The following is a 27,293-nucleotide window of genomic DNA, read 5'->3' as shown; positions in this document are numbered from 1 at the left end:
TTATGTATCTGGCCCATGCCCCATCGCCCCATCATTGTTGATCTGAAAGCCTGCCTGGACCCTAGTTTACTGCTTCCATAGACTATTGTTGACTCATAGTGTTTTAGTGCTATTTTTGCTTAAAATTAAAAAACATCATGTTTCTGTTTCCCTTTGAGGGATTATTATTGTATTGGTATCATTTTGTTTAGTTTACTTTTACTCTATTTTTGTAATTCAGTTTGGGATTTTTATTGTTTGGTGTTTTGACTTTATTCATGTATTACTACGTTGTACCATAGCTACCAGGGCTTGATCTCAGGTTAATTTAATGTTTTTGGGGTTCATCATGAAAGTTAGTGTCATTATTCCTTGAGTCGGGCAACGCCCACATCAAATAATATTCCACTTTCTTACAGTGCTCTATTTCAGTATCAATATCAATATAAACTTCACTTGGTAACCGCAACAGAGGTGTTACATGGTGGACTCTGTCTGCAGGATACAGGGTCATTTTGCTCTGAAATTATAGTACCATTTATCTTAATCATTTCCATGTCTTTAGTGCTTAGGCATAGTATGGTCGGATAATGAACCTGACTATCATGTTACCTGTTGTAACGTCACAGTGGTTTGTCATAATTTACAGATGCTTTCCTACACACAAGTATCAAAGGGTCTAAACATAAAAATATACGCTAAAGTGATAAGGACACCCAACACAGACACTATCTCTATTCTATACATCAAGGTCAAACCCCAGACCTCCAGATTGGTCGGTTGAGGATACCCATCAGTCACCACACAGAACCGCCCTTCATCATTTCGGATTCATTTTTGACCAACACGGTGGAGCCACCACCCTTCACAGATGAGGACAAAGATGATGAAAGCCCTCACCTGCTCAGACAGGCCTCAGTATGGTCTTGCTACTCTGTGTTTAGAATATATAGATGAAATAGAGTGACTGATTTCGCAGTGCAAAAAAATGTGAGTGGAAAGAAAAGTGTTTTAAAATTGGATGAGGGAGTACTAAAGAGTTTTATTCTGGTGTCACTCACTCCTCCATTATTAAAAGTGGTCAATGACAGTTTTCTAATATAACTGCCTAGGTGTAATACGAGGCCAACATGTTTCAGCAAATCTTCTGGACAGATTTGTCCTTGCTTTCTTCAGGACCTATATGACTGTTGCTACTGCAAAAATTGTGAGAAACACAAATATGGAAAAAACAAACAAAGTGTGATTCCGTGATAAATTAGGAAATCATTAGGAGAAAAGCTTAGAGATCACCAGAGTTTTCTAGGCGTCCACATTGTGTCGTACCTTATCTGTGTTCTGTGAATCATATCTTTCTGTGTACCTCAATCTACTCATAATGATATTTTCTTGGGTTCAGGTTTGAGTCCCTTTGGTTTTTCTCTTTAAACTGCTCAACTATCTCTGTCATTTCTTCAGTACTAAGTCAAGTTTAATGTGAAAAAATCCCTAATTCTTCCTACTGCTTTTCAGCCTCTGATTACAATTGAATACATTTTTTGTATCTTCTTTGAAACTGCTGCTTCAAGTTCTTGTCCTTTTTAATTGACGAATTTCAGGGCTTTATTTGAATCTTTGCTCCTTGACCAATAACTGATGTTGAATTGTGTTTTTTTCTGTAAATTTAAGTGTGTACACACACCTGAAAACACATGCACGCACTGACACATGCAAGGCCCTCGTGATACATTGCATCTGGAGACTGCAAACTGCATCCTTAAGACTAATAAAAAAAACAAGAATGTTCCTTAGTCAAGGTTTGGAAGAACAGGGCACTTCCAAACTTGTTTGCAGTTTTTGCAAGCATAAATTACTGGATTGTGGGAGTAAACTAATAATAACATAAACTCAATGGATCAATTAAATATAAACTTTCTATGTCTAATATTATAGTTTTAATTCTTATAGTAATAAAAATAGCAAAACAATGATCATATATTAAATTCTACTTGTAATGTAATGTAATGTAAGGTGGGTTTGCAGAGCGCTGCTTGTCAACTGTGAGGGTATCCAGATGCTTGTTCCACATTCTTTTCATGATTAAAATATATTCTAGAATACAGAATGTTGATAAATAACACAAAATGTCTACAGCAGCCTGATCTTCTGACAAAATCCTGTAAAAGGCAACACGTGTTTCGCGGCTATCCTGTCGCATCTGCAGGGCTGCCAGGATAACAATTGCATCTCAGGAATCACATCTCACAATATGTACAAACATGGAACAACAGCGATCCAAGTAATGTATATCAACACAAATAAATGTTTCTAATATTTTGCAATCTGGAATTGCAAATCAGCATCGCCACTAATTCTACAAAGCCATCTTAAACATAAATTAAGCAAAATATTAATATACTAAATGGATATTTCATTGTATCATACAACAGCAATATTAGTTAAACATATGACTAATTTCACCTGAACAAGAAAATAAATATGTCAGATCTCACACTAATGAAAGAGATTTTATGGATCCAAATAGTGTTCAAAGGTCCAACTCATAGTACCAAGGATGGATATTTAAAGGAGCTCAGAAGGTCCATATGCAACTCACAATACACTGCACCTGATTCAGTGGTCCAATCTCTCAATACATTTAACAAATCAAAAATCAACGGAAATTGAATGATCAAGAGTAATGGATACCACCCACTACTTCTTATCTCATAAAAATCCTCAATCTCATGTGAGGAAAGGCAAAAGAGAGTTTCCCAATTGAGGTACTTGCCCAATCAACAATCGCAGTTCACAAGTTGCTACATAATGCTGATGGTAATACGCATCACTAACCACCAAAGTAAGCAAAGATAAAGACAAACAAAGAGATATAACTGTAAAGCAATTCTCCACAAACAATGAGAAGAGAACTCAAAAAGTAAAAAAATCCAAACTATGAACTATGTTGCCATCTTACATGATATTTCTCAAAATAAATCCCATCATCAAACTCAGATCAAAGAGCACATCAAGAATTCATTGTGAGGTCTTTTAGGCACTCTCTTGCCACATCTACAAAATAATTGATTACCTATTAAAAATGTAAGTATACCTATACTACAAAATCTAATCATAAAAATCAACTCAACATTCCTACTAAGTCGGGGGCGTGACCACGCAAGATGGCCAACAGAATGCATCCTTGAGCGGCTCCCCACTAGCCCTGCCCTATCCTGCATAATCCTGCATCTTATACCTCTGAATTCCCCTGAGAATATAACCTCCCTGTGGGGGCGTTGCCACGGAGCCCAGAGGAGTCACCCTGCTGTACCGGCAAGTCCCCTAGCACGAGGAGAGAGTGGGCCATGCTGGGAGTAGACGCGACCACGCAGCGTTATCAGAAATGACTGGGCCAGTATTAGGCGGCATGCCTGATGTATAGGAGCCAAGGCATCATCGTTCCAGGCCGGGCTTAGAAAGAGATCCCAGTGAGGGAAATACACCGTGAGGCCTGCCCTGAGCCGGTAAGGCTGGTGTTTAGAGACGCACCTCACATGAAGCCACCAGGGTGCAGTTGATGCAGTGACGAGCCTGTCTGGAGATGCCCATTGAGTCCCCAGCTGCAGTTCGTCACCTGGCAGTGGAAGCCTGCCCCTGTGAGAAGGTAAGCTGGTGGAGGGACCGCGCCTTGTCCCGAGTCTGTCCCTCATCCTGTAGTGGAGGCGAAGCGGTGGGTGCAGTCGTGCAGTTCCCCACTTCCCAGTCGGAACTACACATTTGTTGGGCAATATAAATTTAGGGATGGTATCTGACTGATTCCCCGCACCCCTGCAGGATATGTCATCCTAGAGACCAGCTAGCCCACAGTACCACCATATGCACCTCTAAACCTAGACAGGTAACAAATGGTTTGGGCAACTATAGAACATGACGACCCTGAGCTGTCCCATGGTGACAGATCAAGAACCCTTTCACTCAGTCACTCAGTCTCTCTTTCTCTCAAAGATTATACAAGGGATACACAGTGGGACTTTTTCAATATTTATTGAGCCAATATGATCCTTGAATAGAATGTATGTGCTGTAATGATCAATAGACACAAGCATATGAAAGTGATTAGCAATATAAGGACAGGGAACAGAATGAAAAGTTCCATCATCTTGCTACGACAATGTATATATACAGGCACGTAAAACTATATATATATATATATATATATATATATATATATATATATATATATATATATTACCTACTGGCGGTCGCCAGTAGGTATATATAGTTAGGATTTTTTCTCTATGGGACTTTTGAAAATTCTATGTCTAATAACTTTGGCGTTTGTGGACGGAATCGGCTGAAATTTTCAGGAAAATTGCACATTTTGTTTTTGAGCAGCCCCTAAAAATTTGGGGGGGTTTCGTTAAGGGGGGGCCGAGAAAAAAGGGGGGTCCCAAAACGTGTTTTTCCCATTCATTTTTCCATAGGGCGGTTGGCCTCACTTTTAGCTCGAACGGCTGAATGGATTTGCACGAAACTTGGCAAAATTGTAGGGACTGTTAGCCCGATGTGCCTTTGCTAGGTCTCAATATATGTGCTCCAGTGGATTTTGAGAAATTAACGTTTTAAAAAACAGATATATCTGTGACAGCGCTCCGGTTCGCGTACTTTTCGCGTTACGGAACTTTGCGAAGCGAAGCTGATTGGCTCTCCGGTGTCTGTCAACATTCTAAACAGTCCGGAACGGCCGCCATCTTGTCTCTCGGTAGGATCGAGAGACAAGAGGAGGAGAAAAACGAAGGGGGAATTTAATGAAAGGGGGCAAGGTAGACCCCTCTTGACCCCCTAGGAATGATGTTGGGGTTATTAAAGGGTCCCGTGGGGCAAATACATTTTTTTTTTTTTTCGTGGTTGAAGCGCTTCCCGGTTCGCGAACCGGGTCGCGAGCCGGTAGCGAAACGGGAATTCGCCATTTTGTGTTTCGTTTTAATTAAATTACAAGATGGAGGAAAAACAATGTGAGAAATGGGTATAAGGGGGTAAGGGAGACGTATCCTGACCCCCTATGTTTTCTGAGTGTGGCTGAGGAGGCTCATATATGTTGATACATGTCTTCCAGCGGCTGCGCGTGAGCGGATTTTTTTTTTTTTGCTGCGTGACGTCTGTTAACGTTCGATTCGAAGGAAATCAGGAAGTGTTGACCGCCATTTTGTCACTGCGAGTAAATATATTGTTAAAAATAATTGTTATAAATTAATCCGTATTGATAAACATTGTCTGCGCCATCTTGCCTTTTTTCCAATGCCACACTTTTGTCGTGCACGGCAGCCATTTTAGATGCCTTGACCAGACCCACTCTCTGCACGCCGCCGATCCTCAGCATGGCTCCCCACCCTCGCAAGCATCTCCCCCACGCACTGGTCACCCCCGTTCTCTCTCTCATGCATGGGCCATAAACCTCCCCCCATCTGCGCTGCTCTTCCCTGAGAATCACACCCTGTGCCCGCCCGACACCTCCCTTTCACCCTATTCACTACCGTACCCTCTGACACTCCTCTTCCTCTGTGTCCGATTGTCCAGGTCGGTCCCAGGCTATCACCTAGCCCTGCGGATGTAGTTTATGGCCCCAACTGTAAAGAATCACCCTTCTTCAAAGGAGTTACAGTAGATCAAGGCCCCCACCCCATGAGATCCGTCACACCACACGCGTTCTTACTATCTGATAACGATCCTGTATTGTGATTGGGGAGGGTATTCTCACTGTAAGGGTGTGTGGGACCGAGCCTGAAGCGGAAGATTCAAGGGATGCCTTTTTGTACATCAAAGTCTTCACAATTATGTGTCACATTAAAAATATATAGCACTCCAACAAAGTAGTAGGATTATAACACTTTAATAACTTATAAATATATACAACGCTCCAACAAAGTAAACACGTTAAAAAAAAACATTTTAAACAACTATTTACATGGCAGCCTGCTGCAACATCCATCTCAAAGCAACAATGGGCTGCTTTGGTCTGTCTTTTAGTCGGCAAAATCCGTCGGCCTGTGAGGTGGCGTCAGTAGCGGTCCGTTGTGCGAATAGGCCGAAGGCAGCACAACGCGCCGAGATCCGGACGGCACCCAGGTGGTGTCCAGCAAGTTGTCGCACTGGTCTGGCCATCCTACAATGCTGCGCCGAAAGACGGCGTGGGGCGCCCCAGGGGGGGGAGGCGGCGCGAAGGGGTCTCCCCCGCCTCCCCAGGTGGAGGCTCCTCAGCTGCAGTGGGGCGCCCCTTAGCGTTTCAGTCGCCATTCAGCTGAATTGCGCCCTCTCTTGCGGCACTGTGCCTCATCCGCCATCCAGTTGAATTGCGCCCACTCTTGCGGTGCAGCGCTAGGCGGCTGCCACAGGACTCTTAAAATGGCGGCCGGCTCTTCGGATTTGGGCCTGGTCCACTAAAATGGCCCTAGGACACATTTGAACTCGGACATTTGCCTGCTAGGGCTTGGGCCCCATTCCCGAAAGCGTCCCCTCAGCCTTGAAGATTCTACAAAAGTCATCGGGCCCCCGACTCCCGCAGGCTTCCGTTGGGGAGCGGCTGCCATGATTGCTTGCGGAATGGCCACGACGGAGGCACGAGATGGTGGTGCTCTCATGCTGACGCCAGCTTCAGTCTGAAACATCCAGAAACACTGTAGACTACCAATTCGATGATTTCCGGTGGAGCCCCAACATGACCCGGAAGGGAAGAACTTGCCCTCCCCTCTTTTGACTGATGGTTCTTGTAGCCTGACCCCTCTGTTGTCATCTAACGGAACCTTTTTGGACTGCCGAGTGAGAAAAAAAAAGGTGGGGCTTTCATCATTTGGGAAAAAAAATGTTTCAATCCAATGAAAAGTGTTATTTTTAGGTCATATGATCAAGCCTTCCATCATTAGGAAACCAAAAGTAAAATGAACCAATGAAAAGTTTTATAAACAAGTCACATGACCTGTTATGCGGCTTTGGGCTATAAAAAGCCTACAAAATCCGTTGGCCTGTGAGGCGGCGTCAGTAGCGGACCGATGTGCGAATAGGCCGAAGGCAGCACAACGCGCCGAGATCCGGATGGCACCGAGGTGGTGTCCAGCAAGTTGCCGCACTGGTGTGGCCATCCTACAATGCTGCGCCGAAAGACGGCATGGGGTGCCCGGGGGGGAGGCGGTGCGAACGGGCCTCTCCCGCCTCCCCAGGTGCAGGCACCTCATCTGCAGTGGGGCACCCCTTACCGTTTCACTCGCTGTCCAGCTGAGTTGCGCCTGCACTTGCTGCTATAGTAGGCCGAAGGCAGCACAACGCGCCGAGATCCGGATGGCACCGAGGTGGTGTCCAGCAAGTTGCCGCACTGGTGTGACCATCCTACAATGCTGCGCCGAAAGACAGCGTGGGGTGCCCCTGGGGGGGGGAGGCGGTGCGAACGGGCCTCTCCCGCCTCCCCAGGTGGAGGCACCTCATCTGCAGTGTTGTGCCTTTTAGCGTTTCACTCACTGTCCAGCTGAGTTGCGCCCGCACTTGCTGCTACAGCAGGCCGAAGGCAGCACAACGCGCCGAGATCCGGATGGCACCGAGGTGGTCTTGCGGCTACAGCGTCTCGCCCACCATCCAGCTGAGTTGCGCCCACTCTTGCGGTGCAGCGATAGGCGGCTGCAACAGGACTCTCAAAATGGCGGCCGGCTCTTTGGATTTGGGCCTGGTCCACTAAAATGGCCCTGGGACACCTTGGAACTCGGACGCTTGCCTGCTAGGGCATGGGCCCCATTCCCGAAAGCGTCCCCTCTTTTGACTGATGGTTCTTGTTGCCTATCTCTTCTGTTGTCATTTAACAGAACCTTTTTGGACTGCCGAAAGGGGTTCTGGTCCGACCGCTGGTTGGTGGAGACATTTTGACTATATCCTGGACCTGCGGGGCCTCGCCCAAAATGGCGCCGGTATGAATGGGACTCATAACTCCTTGTTGTGTACTGGTTGCCCAACCTTGATATCACGAGATACGTATGCAGTTTTGAAGCGCATGGCGGGCGGGGACGAGTACTGATTGAACATTTGGACATCTCTATTGATATTAAGTTCTGATGTGTTATTGATTACTGTACTATTGAAAGTTCGAATTAACGTCACCCATGGTACTTGCCCGCAAATGTATATCTAGATAATTTTATTTTAACTGGCCCTGTCGTACTTTAATTATAAAATGTACGTCCACCGATTCCGCAACTGTTAGACACCTTAGTTCTTGCAACCTAATGGCCCGCCCGTTACGTTCTTCTACAGTGTAAATGTCCCCTCATCATATACGATTACAGTTTGCTCCGTGGCCGGCCCACGTGGTTATAGGCCCGTATTTGTATACTGACATTTTCACAATAAAGGTTTTTAAAACAAAACATGGTAGTAGTACCTAGATTGGTAAAGTTTTGAATAATAGCCACTGTTTTCGAATCAGTAAAAGGCAAGTGAAATAAAGCAGCCCGATTACATGACGGTTAAAAGGTATAATACGCAGGAAAGCGGTAAAGATAAATGGTCAAGGGCTGTTGTGTTTTCCACTCCTGCAACATAAAGTGATCGATAAGAATCCGATATTCATGCCTATCAGCGACTAAGACAGCAGGTCGAGCCTCTTTTGTTCAACGGCTCCCTCATGGGACGAAGAAACGCCCTTTTTCTCGAAAAAGGAATATTTTACTTGCAGGACAGTTGTAAATTTACCGGGAAAATACATTAGCCTGGAACATTGTTAGTGATAAACTGTAAATGCATCTGGGTCCTTTGCTTTACAAGTCAGAGTGAGAAAAAAAAAGGTGGGGCTTTCATCATTTGGGATTTTTTTTTTTTCGAAACCAATGAAAAGTGTTATTTTTAGGTCATATGACCAAGCCTTCCATCATTAGAAAAACAAAAGTAAGATGAACCAATGAAAAGTTTTATTAACAAGTCACATGACCTGTTATGCGTATGTTACGCGCAGCGCGCCGCGCCCTGGATCGCTTCCGGGAAGCTGCGCCTCGCGCACCGGAGCACTTCCGGGTGCGCTAACGCGGCGCGTCATATGACGCATTACGCGACAACGCAGGTCCAGAATATAGTCAAAATGTCTCCACCAACCAGCGGTCGGAACACAACCCCTTTCAGCAGTCCAAAAAGTTCTGTTAAATGACAACAGAAGGGACAGGCAACTAGAACCATCAGTCAAAGAGGGGAGGGCAAGTTCTTCTCTACCGGGTCACGTTGGGGCTCCACCGGAACTGATCGAATTGGTAGTCTACAGTGTTTCTGGATGTTTCAGACTGAAGCTGGCATCAGCATGAGAGCACCACCATCTTGTGGCTACGTGTGGCCATTCCGCGAGCAATCATGGCAGTCGCTCCCCACCGGAAGTCTACGGGAGTCGGGGGTCCCGGTGACTGTTGTAGAATCTTCAAGGCTGAGGGGACTCTTTTGGGAATGGGGGCCGTGCCCTAGCAGTCAAGCGTCCGAGTTCTAAGGTTGCCCAGAGCCATCCTTGCAGGCCAGGCCCAAGTCTGTGGAGCCGACCGCCATTTCGTGAGCTCCGTAGCAGCCGCCTGTCGCTGTACCGCAAGATTGGGTGCAATTCCGTTGGATGGCGGGTGAGACGTTGTAATAGCAAGAGCAGGCGCAATTCAGCTGGCCGAGCGAGGCACTGTGTCGCATGAGCGGGTGCAATTCAACTGGTCGAGTGAAGCACTGGGCTGCAGCTGAGAAACCTCCACCTGGGGAGGTGGGGGAGGCTCGTTTGCGCCGCCTCTCCCTTCTAGTGCACCCCACACCGTTTCCTGCCGCAGGAATATGTGATGGTCGGACCAGGGCACCGCAGGACGTGTCTTCAGGTCAAACGGATTGTGGGACAAGGTGTGGAGCAGGCGCAATTATCTCGGGGCCTCCGTCAAGCGGTTCAGGGAGGCACCGCATCACATTGTTTTCCAATGCAGTCAGGTCCACAAACAGCCCCCACTTACTTTGAGAATAGTGAAGCTGCAGCAGGTGCAAATAAGCTTCAGACAGTGTTACAAGCGCTGCTCGGAACCCTCAACTATGGCACCCAACATCCAGGACTTATGCCATTTGTGCAAGGCAGTGACATCGAAGCATCTCAGGGACCAAGCAACATACCATATCCAGAGTCCTTCCCACAACTTCTGCCTTCCTTCTTACCTAGTTATTGTTCTTTCACTCCCACTCCAGGCTTTTAGTCTGTGGATGGAAAACCATGAACCTACACTCACCTATGAAAATCTTACTATTGATGGTTGATTTTGAGCCACAAACACAAAGTCTTGTTTGGATCGATGTTGCAGCAGGCTGCCATGTAAATAGTTATTTAATAAAACGTTTTACCCTGTTACTTTGCTGGTGTGTTGTATATATTTATAATATTTGCATAGGGTTTGTCGTTATTTTGGGTGGGGTGGGCGGCGGAGCCAGGCTGTCTTGCAGCCATCATGGTGTCGAGCTCAGTTCCTCTCACTAGTTTCGTATTTCTCATGAGGGGTTGTTCATAATGTTTCTATTTTAGCGAGGTCAAAAAGAGATCCCATTAGTGGCCTACTGATTTTGCTTGATTCCTTTTGTTTTTTTAACGATTTTTCACTATCTGCAAAGACTAAACAGAGTATTGCGATTCTGTGCTTGTTTGTAAATAGAGAATGAACCAAAGAGAACCAATTCCAAAACAATAAATGCTAGGATAACAATCAATCAAATGGAGAGGGAAGCAGGCACGACGGATTACAACGGGGGCAAAGGCCTGCGTTACCTACCCTTCACTATCTGCAAAGAGAGAATACTCCTAAAAGAAAAGAGGAGGGGGGGCAGCGTTCAAAGCACATCAGCGTGCATAAACACGAAAATGTTTTTACCTACCACGTACTTGACATTTTAAAGCTTTTGATATTTGCTATTAAAAAACCATTGAAATTCACTGAAAAAAACATAGGTTATAGACCATATATAGTTAGGAATTAGCATTTAAAAAACCTTATTTTACTCACACAAAACCATTGAAATTTCATATATAGTTAGTTGTACTAACTATATATCGCGCACCCGCAATCCACTGCTGATCATGTCACATATTACATCATTCATGACATGATCAGTGACATCACTGATGACATCACTGATGACATCACTGATGACATCTCAAATGACATCACTGATGACATCACTGATAACATCTCATTTGACATTACTGATCACATCACTGATGACATCATTCATGTGATAATACGGTGAACCTCTTCAGACTCTAATATAATCTTAGATACACTCAGAGTAAATAGACACTCACAGACTGTCACTCATCCATGGAGTTACTCACACACCTAGTCAGTCATGCAAAGAATCAATCACACTTCCATTTCCTCAACTATACAGTTATACACACCTTACTTATTCAAACATATACTAACACATATTTACTCTCTTATACAATCCCTGATACAAGTTCACAATGATCCATACAGCCACTCAAAAATTCACTGGGTCTTATGCACAGTTATTTATATATGTCAACTCTCACATGTACTGTGTTTTACATATGTACTTACTTTGACATGTAGCACTGAGATATCCATTCACTCACCAATACACTCATGCACACAGTCAATCGCCCATACAGCTGTTTCCTCATGCAGTTTTGAACCCATACATCTATTGAATCAACTGCTCACACATCTATGCACAGAGTCATACACCTCCCAGCCACCCACACACACACTCAGTCTCCCATACAAATACTTGGGCAACCAATCAATAACCCATATACTTAATCATAAAGCTACTGATCAACACATGCAGCAGTTTACAGAACAACAGACATAATGATGCACAAATTAAGACAGTTTAGTCACTAACCCATGCACTCAGTGAGACACATGTAATCACTCACTCATACAGTCAGTCATGCACCTACTAAATCCTTCATCCAGACACTTATACATCCACTCATTCTTCAATATGTAAGACATATTTTGAAATTTCAGAAACATACAGTCACTGGATGTTGTCATCAGTGATGTCATTTGAGATGTCATCAGTGATGTCATCAGTGATGTCATCAGTGATGTCACTGATCATGTCATGAATGATGTAATATGTGACATGATCAGCAGTGGATTGCGGGTGCTCGATATATAGTTAGTGCAACTAACTATATATGAAATTTCAATGTTTTTGTGTGAGTAAAATAAGGTTTTGTAAATGCTAATTCCTAACTATATATGGTCTATAACCCATGGTTTTTTCAGTGAATATATATATATATATATATGGTACTCCTATCATTGATGTGATATGATTCAGCACTTATATTGCGCATAGCTACTCAAAAGGAGTGTCCTGGCGCAGTACCAGTTGGACGGTTAGGAAGGAAGCATGCAGAGTTTATTTTTAAAAAACAGGATTCAGCTTCTTTTTCAATAACAATGGATTGCCTACAGCGCATAATTACAGTGTCAGCTGATTCCAAGCTACATCCCCCGACAGGATAAGTGATCTGCCACCAGCTCTCTGTCTATGAATCCTGGGGTACAGACCAACAATTTATTAGAGATTAGCAGCTGTCTCAATGGGTTGTAGAAGCTAAATCTGGAGCTCGAGTAGGTAGGACCTTTGCCATACAGAGCGGCAAGGACCAGCACCAAGACGCAGCTATAGGGGCCTGCGTGGGCGTTTATAAGTGGGTGGGCTGATGGTGGGCCTGGACTCTTGCTTGGCTCCTCCATACTGCCTGAGGTGCTGGGAAATGGGCCCTCACATTGATGGCCTGCAGTGCCCTGTGACTCCCCCGCCTCAATTTGCTTTCTGTGGCTGCCTGCTGAAGCATGGCGCCCCGTGTTCGGTGGTGGGCCCGCTGCTGTGGGCGATGTGACCCAGGGCATCCTTCCCTAGATCGGGCCTGGCTGGGGGATTCTGTCACGGTCCATCTTGGAGGGTGCTGTTGGGTGGCCTGAAGGCCCGGGATGGACTAGATCCTTCCCCTGCGTCATCTACATACGACAAACATTGCTGAGTGGATTTGTGCAACGGGGGCCCTCCTGATGCTGCGGCCTGTGGTTGAAGGTTATCTGCACTGTGGCTCCCTTGCAGTGGACATAGAGGAAACATCAGGGCCTCCCTGGGTGCAGGGGGTTCTGTGCACTGACGGGGCCAATGATGACAGAAAACTTAGTGTCATTCATGCTGGCCCAGGCCCTGCGACTGTGGTTGGGGTGCTCCCCAATAGGTAGTGGGGGTCCCCTCATCCTGATACTAGATTAGCCCCCGAGCCATACTGATGCAAGGAGTGAGGAGAGCTCAGCCGTACTCCTGTGTGGTTGGCAGTCCAGCGCTGTCATGGGGCTCGCTTGGGGGTCAACAGAGGCTCAACTGGTGGTAAGTGGACAGTGGCAGTGTCCCTACCGCTTTTTATTGAAGCACATTTGCGTGTCATTCGAATGCTTTCTAGCGCGTAAGCATTTTTTAATACCTTTTAACTTTCACAACCTTTCTCCTCACCTGGCTTGTTTAAGCTGCTTCGCACAGCGAGATATCTGTGTCCTCCGCATTCTGCTCGGCAGAGCCTCGGTAGGCGTACAAGCAGGTGCTGCTGCCTGGCAACGGAGTGCTGGACTCGCCCCTCCCTCCCGCCTCGGTCTGACACCGGTGACTAGCACCGTTTGAGCAGAGGGCGTGGAGGGTCCGAGCCAGACACTTCCGGCAGGGAACAGCAGCGCTCTAGTTGTTGGGACGCTGGGGGGGGATATAAGGCACTGGATTCTGGAGCCTTGTGTGGTAAGTGGACAGTGGCAGTGTCCCTACCGCTTTTTATTGAAGCGCATTAGCGTGTCATTCGAATGCTTTCTAGCTCGTAAGCATTTTTTAATACCTTTTAACTTTCACAACCTTTCTCCTCACCTGGCTTGTTTAAGCTGCTTCGCACAGTGAGATATCTGTGTCCTCCGCATTCTGCTCGGCAGAGCCTCGGTAGGCGGACAAGCAGGTGCTGCTGCCTGGCAACGGAGTGCTGGACTCGCCCCTCCCTCCCGCCTCGGTCTGACACCGGTTACTAGCACCGTTTGAGCAGAGGGCGTGGAGGGTCCGAGCCAGACACTTCCGGCAGGGAACAGCAGCGCTCTAGTTGTTGGGACGCTGGGGGGGATATAAGGCGGATGTGCTGTCGGCAGCGCAGCGGACGAGCGCAGCGGGCGCGACGAAGGCGCGCCGGAGTTGCGCCTGAGTTAAGCCCGTCTGCGCCCGTCCGCGGCCGACTGCGGCCCAGGGCCAAACCCCCTGCCTCTTCATTACACCAAGTCTGCTGGAGTCGAGATGATCTACTTCTCCTCCGCAGAGAGCTGAGTGGACTATGCTCACACAGCATTGAGGCAGGGAACAACGTGGGCTGCAGCCACTGTAATTATACCTTCAACATAGGTAAGGCTCAAATCACAGGTCAGCATACCTTGGTATGTGGCCTGTTGAACGTGCGCTCCCTACGCAAACACTCTCTTGATATCCATGACCTCCTCAATGGGAAACAATGGGATCTGTTCTTCCTTACGGAAACGTGGCTTGATCAAGACTCCATGCCGGAGATCATTGAAGCCATTCCAGAGGGTTACTGTCTGCAAAGGCTAGACAGAATACGGGGGAGAGGGGGCGACATAGCCATAGTTGCTCGACAAGACTATCAATGTCAGCTAGATCGTACTATGATTGATGACAGTGAGGCTGGTGCCTTTTCCATCTCCATAAATGGCTATTTCACCTTGAAAGGCCTTTTAATTTACCGCCCTCCAGGCTCTACTGCAGCCTTTATTGAAAAGCTAGTGGAAGGCGTCACAGAAGCCGCACTACGCTTGGATAAATACCTTGTTTTAGGGGACCTTAACTTGCATCTAGATACCCCTACGGACAGGGTGGTGAGTGATCTCTGTCATACGATGGCAATTTTACAGTTTGAACAGAAGGTTTTGCACCCTACCCACAAGTTGGGCCACCTTCTGGACCCAGTTTTCGCAAACTGGAACCAAGTGGACGCCCAAACCCCGATTCCCATCCCATGGTCTGACCATCTCCTTGTCCCTTTTACCATCGAAATGCAGGGACCTCGCCCCAGTGACCCCCCCGCTGACAAACACCCTAGGCGGAGATGGGCAGCGTTCTCCCAAGCCAATTTCAATCTGGCACTTATCGAGAAGGGTCATCCTGGGGGAGATGGGGTAGATGAAATTATTTCCAATCTTGACCAACGCATTATGGAAGCATTGAATCTGGTGGCACCATTGAGTATGGTGAAAATGGGGGGCCGAGTGCAAAGATCGGCACCTTGGTATAACGATGATTTGCGAACTGCCAAAGCAGCATGTAAACGTGCCGAAAGGCAATGGAGGATTGCCTATTCCACTCAGGCCAAAACAGATTACATAGACTGCAGGCGCATCTACCACACCTTGATTAGGAAGGCCAAATCATTGTACTATTGCAATAAGATAGAGGAAGCAGAGCAATCCACCAAGGAGCTTTTCTCTATTTATAAGTCTATTGCGATAGGGAAACCCGCCGTGGTGCCTAAGAAACTTTGCAACACGGAAGGCTGTAACCGAATTGCTGAGTTCTTTGCAACCAAGGTTACCAACATCTATAACTCCTTCCCCCAGAGGACAGATAGCGGCTCTGCTCACCCGGAATCCACTAGAATGAAAGGGGAACAACGCTTAACCACTTTTGTTACTCCCCCCACGGCGGAGCTCCTCCATATTTGTGGATCAATAAAATCCGGTTCCCCTAGAGATCCGACCACTCCTAGTCGGCTAAAGGGCAGCTTGCCAATACTTGAGCCCTATGTGCGTCACCTAATGGACACCTCCTTTGAGTCTCAGGTGGTCCCGAATGCCTGGAAGCAGGCAGTGGTACTTCCTCTGCAGAAGAAGGCCAACGTCAGTTTTGAAAAACTGGACAACCTCCGTCCCATTTCTCTCCTGCCCTACATGGCAAAGGTGGCGGAAAAAATAGCCAATGTACAGCTTATGCAGTTCGTGGAGACGGCTTCGCTACTCCACGACTCGCAATTTGGCTTCCGCCCCCGTCACTCGACGGAGTCTGCTCTTCTCGTGGCGGTGGAAGCACTAAGACAGGGCGTGGACGAGGGCCAAACTATGGCACTGATCCTTCTTGACTTAAGCGCAGCATTTGACACTGTAGCACACTCCATCTTGCTACAGTGTCTGAATGGAGGAGGGGTGACAGGAGCTGCGCTTGGTTGGATCAAGTCCGTCCTGTCTGATAGATCCTTTCAAGTCAGATTGGGTGAAAGCTACTCAAGGGAGATGGAGTTGGGCCAGGGCGTACCTCCGGGTTCGTCCCTGAGCCCAACCTTATTTAATATCTACGTCTCCCCCCTGGCGGCCATCGTGGAAGGATATGGTCTTCGTTTGGTGTCCTACGCCGCTGACACGCAGTTGGTCATCTCCCTATCGCGCACGCCCGGCCTTGCAGCGGACATCTTCAGGAATTGCATGCAAGATCTCGCTGCCTGGATGTCCGCAAACTGTTTAAAATTGAACGGCAGCAAGACTGAGGTGCTCGTGGTGGGGAGTGGGCCGTCTGCGTGGTCATCGGCGTGGTGGCCACCCTGTCTGGGTGAAGTTCCTGTTCCCTGCCGTGAGGCCAGGAACCTTGGTGTGTGGCTGGACAAAGACCTTGCCTTCGGCCCACAGGCCGGTCGGGTGGCGGGGGGTATGCTTCAGTGTCCTGAGAGCCCTTAGGAAAGTGTTAGATCTGCTTCCGATTTGCGCTCGAAAGACGCTGGTGCACGCCCTGGTCACCTCCCGACTTGATTATGGGAACCTGCTTTATCTGGGGGCCACAGGCAGGATCATGGGCCGCCTGCAGGTTCTTCAAAATGCGGCAGCGCGGCTGGTACTCAGGCTCCCTAGGAGGTCTTCCGCCAAACCAGCTTTGCGGGCCCTCCATTGGCTTCCCATCGAGAGGAGAGTGGAGTTCAAGGCCCTTGCCACATGTCACCGCATCTTGAGCGGCAAAGCACCTCTCCCGCTCCAGAGCCTAGTATCCCGCTATGAGCCCACACGCAGTCTACGGTCTTCCCAGACTGGGCTGTTAAAAGTCCCTAGAGTATCTAAAGTCCGTATGGGAGGCAGATCTTTTAGATACCTTGCTCCCAAGCGCTGGAATGATCTCCCGTTGGAACTGCGACTTGAACCCTCCGAAGTCCTGTTCAGAAAAAAACTTAAAACTTATCTTTTCAGCAGATAGCCTTTTGTGGGAGGTGGGGGGACATCCATTTCACTTATCACAGCGCGGGGACACGCCAGTGGCGTAACCAGGCGCTTAATAAATGTCCAAATAAATAAATAAATAAATAAACTGTGTACTCCGGACTGTGTGCAGGAGACCCACATCTGAGGAGTAGAGAATTGGGTGAAGGCGACCATCTCTGCAAGTTGTGACACTCCCAGCTGGTCTATTTTGCCTGAGGTACTCCCTGTCCTCTCTCCTCATGGGGAAGGGAAAGCTACCCTCACAACTGCCACACAGCAGCGGACACGACATGCAAGCCCATGAGATGATGCAGCGAGGGCCTCATTCCCAGAGGAGCCCTCCCAGGCTGACATTCTAGTGGCCATTCAGGGATCCCTAGTGGCATTAGAAGGGAAGATAGAATCTGTCTCCGTATTAGTGAACCTCCTGCGCACTGACCTGCAAAAGGTGTCTCATGGCTCCATTGTTGACTTATAATCCGAAGTGACAACCCTGAAGAAGCAGGTAGCCACCCTTACATCAAAATCAGGGACTCTAGAAGCGAGGGCTGAGGCCCCGTAGAGGAGATCCCAGTGAAACAACATCTGCCTCCTGGGGTTACCTGAGTGTTGCGGGAGCTGAGGTGGAGAGGTTTGTGGAGACATGGATTCCTGACACATTGAGCCCCACAAGTCTTTCTTAATATTTTGCAGTCAAAAGGGCTCACTGTTCACTGATGGCCCCCCGAGACAGGGGACTCTGCCATGCACTATCATAGCATGCATCCTGAACTACAGCGACTGTCTCCTCCGGGCGGCCCGAGATATGATAATGTCTATTTAGAGAATCATAAGATCTCCCTTTTCCCAGACTATACACAGAAAGAAAAAACTGAGGGCCATGGGCATCTGGTACATCCCCCTCTATCCTGCCAAGCTGAGAGTAATTTTGGATGGCAAGTCACATTTTTATTGATATCGCGTCTGGAGATGGTTGGAGATGTGGGACAAGGTGCCGAGGGAAAAGAGAGACTCCTGTAGAAGTGGGATGCAAGGTGAAGCAACACATCATTGCCCGAACTGGAGAGCACAGTATGATCCTGAGACCCCCATGGCCAGGGAGAACAGGGATCCTGCCAGAATGGGAATCCAGGAGGATGGCACCATGGTGCTGGCAGCTCCTAAGGTGGGCCTGTGCTCCCCGGAGGCTGCATCTGCCTCGGTGATGGACATTGAGCTCACTGACACCACAGCTGAACGTGAAGAGACCTGAGCGACTGTGATGGGGGTTGGTAGAGGATGGGAGAATTCTGTATGACACTGTATGCAACAAGGTATGGCCCACAATATACAACATATACGGAATTGCTGCGGAGCCCACTCCACTTGCTAGTCGTAGGTGTTTGATGGGGGAGGTGAGGTTTTGTAAGCTATAGAATTGACAAACAAATAGTTTTGTTATGTCACGGTTCGACCGGGAAAGGGGGTGCTCAACAGTTGGTTTTAATTAATGCCCATAGTTTCTGTGGAGATTTATTTGCTGGTTCCAGTGCATGCACATCTTCTGATTGGGGTAATGGCTAACTGCACCAATATCATCACCTGGAATATAAGAGGGCTTAGGGGGTTACACAAAGCGTTATAGAGCCCATTCATACCTCTAGCACCACCGAGTCCAGATAGACTGTTTGCAGGAGACACATCTAATGGGAGACGAAGTGCATACGTTCGTGAAAAAATGGAGAGGGCAGCTTTATGCAGTGACCTACTCACCCTATGCTAGTGGGTTGTAATCAGGGCTGCCTCCGGCGTTTCTTTCCACCATGTCTCTATTTTGGCAGATGTGGAGAGATGCTCTTTGCTCCTCCAGGGCATGCTAAATGGTGAGTACGTCACCATCCTGAGCACCTATGGACCAAACGCTGAGGATGGGAAGTTTTATGGGGCCATGCAGGTATCGCTGGAGGGCAGTGTGGGGTCCCGGATAATCTGGGCAGGAGACTTTAACTACATATTAGATGGAGACCAATACCTGCCATGACTGGGTACAGAGCCCTGGAAGGCAGGGTCCCTCTCCTGTGTCATGGATAACTTGGGCTTGCTGGCTAGCTGGCAAGCTCTCCATCCACAATTGGTTGGTTGCTAGCCTGGATACTGAGACGCGAATGTGAGAACCCACTAATACTGCATTTACGATCTCCAGACGAAACGTCGGGACGTACTAAGGGTCCTTGTGGACCACTTTCAGGGTGCGTATCGAGCTGGGGTTGACGACTGACCGCACTTGGGAGAGGAGTTGCTTGTGGGACTGGACCTGTCTCATCTTTCACAAGATGAGGCAAATGACTTAGAGGAGGGTCTCTCACTGGAGGAGCTGAAGCTCGCCTTGAAAGTGCTGTATCTGCCAAAGTCTCTTGGATGATGACTTCCCTGTTGAATTCCTACAGTCATTCTGCGACAATGGCAGAGAAAATACTGGAGGTGTTTTTGGCACCGAAGGTTGGGACCTTGAACCGCCTACCATGCACAAGGGTATCATCTGTCTCATGCTGAAACAGAGGGGTGCACCGGATGACCTATCCTTGTATCGCCCTCTTACTATAATCAATTTGTATGTGAAGGTTCTATATAAGTTATTGGCGAGATGCTTGCAGTGGGTAGTGGGTGAGATGGTTCAAGTCCAATGCAGATTTATGCAAGCTTGCAGCATGGCCCACAATCTCTAGCCATTAACGCACATACTGCATGAGACCACCGGAGAGGACCGAGACATAGCACTTGTATCGATTAACCTAGAGAGGGTGGGCCGCTCCCGCTGGTGGTTTCATATATCTTAAAGAAGCAGTCCCCAAGACTGTACTCTGGTTGGCACCATATACTCCTAGGATACACTACTGTGCAATATCCTTGTTTGGTACCTGTGCACAGGATGACACCACTCATCTTTACATTTTCAGCTCTGTGCCCCCTTCTATGTCCATACTTTGATGCTAGGCCTATGATCGGCAAAGGTAACCCCAAGCAGTGCTGTTTGAGGTGGCCTTGGGGGCTGCTGGGCCGTCTGACCATGGAATTCCTGATTCATCTCTGCCATCCCTTGGGCCTACTGGCCGGGTTACAATCCATTGTCACCAAAATAGATTTGATGATGTCTTGACCGTCTAACTGAAAGAATGGACAGTCAGTCAATCCGGCCAGACGAGGCAGAGTGCAGGATCTCTGACCTTGAGGCCGACTCGACCGACAGCAGATCAAAACTTATGAAAATGGAAAAACAACTGGTAACCGTGGCAGCTAAAAAGGAGACACAATAGCCTGCCTCTTTGCCCTGTTTTCTGTACAGCTGGACCATAAATCTGTGGGCCTATACCTGCCACCAGGTACCTCGCTGACTGATTAGAGCCTCATTATTAAGTTCATTGATGGAGATGTTGCCCTACGATTAGCCTGGGAGAAGTGTCGTGCAACATCAAGGCTCTTCCATCTCTGCGCAAATTCCTTGAGGTAAAGCACACGCTTCGTAGACTCATTATAAAATATTCTGTTATATCCAGTTAAGCTGAAGGCCGACTTGAAGGGGAAAGCCCATATATTCCTTACTGCTAGTGAAATGGCCAAATTTTGAAAAACGCTCTCTGCTTCTAAATCCCTGACACACTTGGTTGGGAAATGTTCACAATACAAGAACTTACATGACTCTGACTAGAACTATGTTGCTGAGGACTGATACAACATTTAATTACCCTTTGTCAACCTTACTGATCCCCATTTCTTCATAACAGTGCATTTTATGCCCTAGCTTGGAGGGGTGTTCTCTATAGTGCCCCAATCCTATAACGTTTTTTTATTCACTCTCATACAATAATTCACTAACTACTTTACAGACCATGCCTTGGAACAATGCTGTTTCTCATGCTGTGGATCACCTGGTGTTTGTCCTGTTCTTTCTGTTAATATTTTCTACATTTTCCTGCAATATTTTTTGTTTGTTGTGGGAAAGAAGGCACTAAAAGTTGGGGAATTAAGTGTGTGAAAGGAGAGGGTAGGGAGGAATCCATTTCATACAGACCGAAAAGCAATGTTCAAGAACACTCTTATTACGTTGGTTGTACACACAATGACAATCTCACTTTTCTTTTGACACAATGTCCCGCTGTTAGAAATGGGGGTCTCTAGTTGACAGTGGTAGGTACCTTTGTCCAAATTGGGACCCTTGCTTCTAGTCAGAGTAAGGGGGATACAAATCTAAAATAACACCTGCTCACCACCTTGGTAGCTTAGCACAATCAGACAGGCTTATCTCAGAGGCAGTGTATAAAGCATTTGTGAACACATACAGTAATACAGTGAAAACACTCCAAATAGACACCACACCAGTTTAGAATAATAAGTAATCTTTATCTAAACCAAACAAAACCAACATGACGAAAATCCAGAATACAGAAATAAAAATAAGACTTTTAAATGGTAGAAATAGTTCAGTTCAAAGCAATTTGCAGATGCAACACTTTTCACACAAAGTACCTTGGCTGTGTCGCGCACACAAACAAAAAGGGTCTCAGGGAAGGTGATGTGTCAGTTCCTTACACTCATGGAAAGTGCTACATCGGTTCCTTGCTCTGGGGAGGTGATGTGCTGGTTCCTTACTGCTGTGGAGGGGAGGTGATGCGTTGGTTCCTTGCCGGAGAGGAGGTGATGTGTCGGTTTCTTAGTGCGTCCTCCAATGATGCGACAAACTTGGCACCTCAATGCGATGTGATGATCCAGGACAATGCATGCATTCTTGCTGCCGCACATCAGGCCTTGCATCGGAATCAGTGAGGTGAACTCTGACTTCGGAGATCGGTGCACTCGATGTGGTGTGCAGAGATTTCCCGAGCCGCGGGCAGGTGCTGCAATGATTTCTTCAGTGATGCGTCGGAGACAGGTAAGGATGCACTGTGCTTTTCAAAGTTTTGTTACTTTTCCAGCTCGTAGCGGCAAACAGCCTCCAGAGGTTCAGAACAGGAGGCAAGCTAAGTTTAAGTCCTTGGAGATCTTCCTCAAGCAGGGACACAGTAAACAGCAAAGTCTTTTTCCCTTTCTTTGGCTGAAGGCTAACCCCATACATCAAACAGCACTGGGGCAGTATTTCTCCTCAGTTTCCCCAAGTCTTCTCCTTGGCAAGTGTTCATCTTGGTCCCCAGAAGTGATCTAAAAGTCTGGGGTCTGGGCCCCTCTTTTTATAAAGTAATCCTCTTTGTTCTCTCCTGGCCCAGGGCTCTGAGCCCAGTTCAAACCAGTTGTGGGGGGTACTTGCAAGTGCACAAAGACCACCATTGTCAATTGAAGCCCTGGATCCAGACACACCACAGGGAGGCAGAGCCATCATTGTGGAAAGCAAGCACAGCCCTATTGAGGTGCAGGTGCTACTCCTCCCACCACTCCAAATGCAGACCAGGCCTATTCAGCCTAGCACTGATTCATCCAGACTCTCTGGGGCCACTGCACATCCTCAGCCCCTGTCACTCCAAAGCAAGACAGTCAATACACATCCTAGCAGAAGCACACTGTATGGTTAAGCAAGAAAATAACTACATTCTAAAAGTGGTATTTTCAAACCCAAAATATAAAAATCACCCTCAAAAGATGCATTTTAACATTCTGAGTTCAGGCATACTATACTTTATTTTCTCATCTGGTTCCCAGGGGCAGTTATGCTTATAAGATGTTATAACCAAACTCCCCATTCTACCCTATGGGAACAGATAGCCTTACAATAGTAAAAAAGGAAATTGGCAGTATTTCACTATCAGGACATGCCACACACATCAGGGCATGTCCTAACTTTCACATACACTGCACCCTGCCCACAAGGGTACCTTGAGCCTACCTTAGGAGTGACTAACATGTAAGAAAAGGGAAGGTGACGGCCTGGCAAGTGGGTGCACTTGCCAAGTCGACATAGTAGTACTAGACTGCACACAGCCTCTGCAATAGCAGGCGTGAGTTACATGTACAGGCTGCTTATGTGGGTCGCACAATCAGTGCTGCAGGGACGGACTGGTAAATCAAATCAAACAATTATGGAAACACCAATCCATACATACAATTTACAGGGAGAACATATGCACTTTAGCACTGATCAGCAGTGGTAAAGTGCCCAGAGTCATAAAACCAACAGAAACAGGTCAGAAACAGGAGGCCAAAAAAGCAAAAAGTCTAGGGATAAACCCACTGGACAAGCCAGGTCTAACACCCACCATAAAAAAAAAACAGTGACCTAGCTTACATGGAACATTAGAGGTCTTAATGATCATCGTACATCCAGCAAAGTACTAACATGCTTAGGCAGACATTCCATCAACATTGCATTCCAAATCCACCAGTCAGTTATGTGTCAACAGTCAGATACATTTCCAGGGGCCAGGTACACAAGACCAGGCTGTCCCCTCTCACCTCTACTATTCTTGCTGGACATGGATCCACTGGCTAGACTTTTAAAGGAAGGCATACACACAGAGGTTATACTTTCACCATGGCTGTTTGCTGCTGCTGATGTATGCATATGACATATTACTATTTTCTAAAAACCCTGAGGTAAATGTAGCTCCTCTGATTCAGGAGATTTTATGATATGAGGGGTACTTCAGTGTCTCTATCAATTGGGCATAATCTGAGCTATTCCTGCTCACAATTCCCTGTCAGCTGAAACACCCTATTAATTGGATCACAGACCCTGTCAAATACCTGGAGATAATTGTTCACCAGCACCTCAACCAGACCGTTCAGCTTAATTATGGCCTGTAATGGACATGCTATCACATCAAATCGACATGTGGCTAAAACTACCCCTATATCTGGTGGGCTGCATTGCACTTATAAAAATAGTTATCCTCCCAAATTATTGTATCTCTTCATGGATATCCACATACCTTTGGGTACACACTTCTGTTCCACCCTTAGAACCCTCTTTACTACATTGATCTGGGCACGAAAGCCAGCCAGCATAGCCTGGTTCTACCTTACTCAAAACTGGACCTTGAGATACCAGATGCTGATATGTACTACTTAGCGGCACAATACCACTTTGCTAAATTCTAGTACAACCTGGAAGCCTACATACATATCTGTGTCCAGAGCATGACCAGCTGGATGGCAGCCCCTTGGCCTCCTTGCTACTGCTCATATTGTTGAGACCTGAGACAGAGATCAAGACAGTTGCCACCACCTGTTGAGCATGGAGGACAATGCACAGTAGAGTTAATAGAACATTTTTGTATTTGCCAGCACTTAAACTTGCACAGAACCTCTTACTACCACTGATGCTGAGGTACACAGTACAAAACACCCTGTCCAGGATGACCCTTTTGGAGTTAGGCCATCTGCATCTGGATGGAAGAATCCTTCCCTAGACTTATTTTGCTCTAGGGTAGATGCATCCTTGTTAGACAATGTTATATATGCACTTTTGCGTAATACCATTAGGGAGAAAATACTGGACATTCTGGTCAAGACATCTCCTCACACACACAACTCATTATCTCTCCAGACGACACCAGATGAGCCTCAGGGTTATGCACCAGCATAACACAGTATAGAGCTGGTGGCTCAGATCAGGCCAGGTTGGCTGGGAGGCAGAACTCGGGGATGCCCTGTCAGATGGTCAATGAATGCTCTGCTGTACACAAACTATGCAGTTACCCTAATTTACTGTAATTTTTTACATAGGGTATGCATAATACTGGCACGACAACACAGAATAGACCCTACAATCTCTCACAGGTGCACCCACTGCAGACTGGAACAGGCAGGTTATCTATCACTGGCCTGGGAATGCCATGCATACAAAACTATTAGCTAGACATTCTACATCTGATTCTGATGCAGTAAGGAAGGCCTCCTAACGGCATTTGCTCCATCCAAATCAGATCTGGAACGTGTCTTTCTGACCGACTCAGAAAGGTTTCCAACTGACCAAGTATGCTGCGACATAGGTATTAGGAATATCACAATCCGAACCCGACGGCGTTTGGATTGACTAAGCCGTACGGAGCAGAATTGTATGTCTTTACGAGCCACGTTCCAGATGACCAAGTACGATGCTGGATTTGGACAGCCTTTCCGAATCGTGCGGACCAACTCAAATCGGTAGTCAGAATCAGACTTTGAGGGCCCATAGCGGGCCCCCCTGCAACCTGAACTTTCCCAATCGAGCCCATGGGTGTACCCATGGGTCCCACTTTACCAGCCATGCACATTGTGGCTGGCACCATGGAGTGCCCGCCACAGGGTGCCCAAGTTTCTCCATCCGCCCCTTTTTTCGACAGGAACCTTACATTTGGTTGGAACATAGGCTCCCATTGAAGTCAATGGGGGTCCGACCAAAACGTATCTGGAAACATCCGGATGCATCATTCTCGGTTGGTTGGACTCTCCCGATATGAGTCGGTTCGAAACCATTCGGTCAGGAAGCTTTCCAAACCGTGTCAGAATCGGGCCCTTAGTTGGGGACATGACAGCACAACACATAGTAGCTAATCCTTGCATTGCCTTTCTGGGGTACGTTAAAATCACTCCATCATCGTCACACCACCTAACTAGAGTGCCTCTCCTATTAGCAAAAGGGAGAGTCGCCAAGAACTGGGGGAAGATTCTAAAGATTTCCTCTACAGCTCCATGTCTCCTAGGTCAGGCCCATCCTATGATACAAGTCAACTCTGTGATCTTCACATGCAGCACCTAGCAATGAATCTCTCTAGTAAAGATTTACTAGCTAGTAGCCAATCGAAATGCATTACGTTAGTAGTGCACAGTTGTCTGATATACAATGCCTACAACTTTCTACAACTCAAAAACAATACAATACCAGACTTCAGCCTGCAAGTGAATCTACCAAACCAAGATTAGAAGATACCAGACACAATTGGCTCTGCAGTGCCATACTAATAGTCGGACACATTCTAGATACATATGTATTACATACCAATAAGTATCATTATGCTGTTTGTCAACTTCAATAAACAGGTTGGCTCTGTCATTTTACACAACCAAGTGCTATAATGCGACATCTGGATTGCTTGAACAAACATTCTGAGCCTCAGCATGATTCTTTTCATCCTGAATGATGAATTGATCAATTTAAATAAATAAGGCCTCAGAATGCTCATTTTTGTAAAGTATATCTATTTTAATTGCTCAGCTTATGTATGCCTTAGCTGGTCCAGCACATTAGCATATCCCAACTGAGATTGATAATTTATCAATTAGATAATAAATAGCATTCAGTTGTGTATGAAATACATTATCTTTTCAAGGTGCTGGTCTCATTTGCACGCCTACAAATAGAACTTTGAAACCCCAGATTCACTACGATTTCCAAAAATAAAGGGAATCTGTTTATTTTTAAACAATATATTCGTATATTCTTTAGATCATTTAGAAATCATTGTTCAGAAAACAGTACCACTTAGGGGTATCTATCTATCTATCTATCTATCTATCTATCTATCTATCTATCTATCTATCTATCTATCTATCTATCTATCTATCTATCTATCTATCTATCTATCTATCTATCTATCTATCTATCTATCTATCTATCTATCTATCTATCTATCTATCTATCTATCTATCTATCTATCTATCTATCTATCTGTCTGTCTATCTGTCTGTCTATCTGTCTGTCTGTCTGTCTGTCTGTATTTCTGTCTGGGCCTTACTGTAGTTGCCAAAGGTTGCTTAGCACTTTGAGCGACAGTAAACAACTCTTCTAACCCTGAAAGAGAACTGTTTAACATTTATTGAATACGGCTATAAGAAATTGCTTCAGACTGAGCTGAAGACGTAAACAATCATACAAAGTGGGAGAGTGAACTGAAAAGTACATTCTCCTTTTCTATGTTTATTATTTTGAATGATGCTTGAAAAATGAAATTTAGCAATCCCATAGTTCGGGTTGGTAATAGCTCCAAAATCTAACTTATAACTCAATGGCCATTGCTAAACCAGATTTCTGTAAAACTATGTTAAATGCAACTTCCTTGTGGTGTTTAATTGAAAACAACTTCTGCATCAATT

This window comes from Lissotriton vulgaris, chromosome 3_1, assembly GCF_964263255.1.
Source record: "Lissotriton vulgaris chromosome 3_1, aLisVul1.2, whole genome shotgun sequence".
NCBI classification, from domain to species: Eukaryota; Metazoa; Chordata; class Amphibia; order Caudata; family Salamandridae; genus Lissotriton; species Lissotriton vulgaris.
This window is presented reverse-complemented; position numbering follows the sequence as displayed.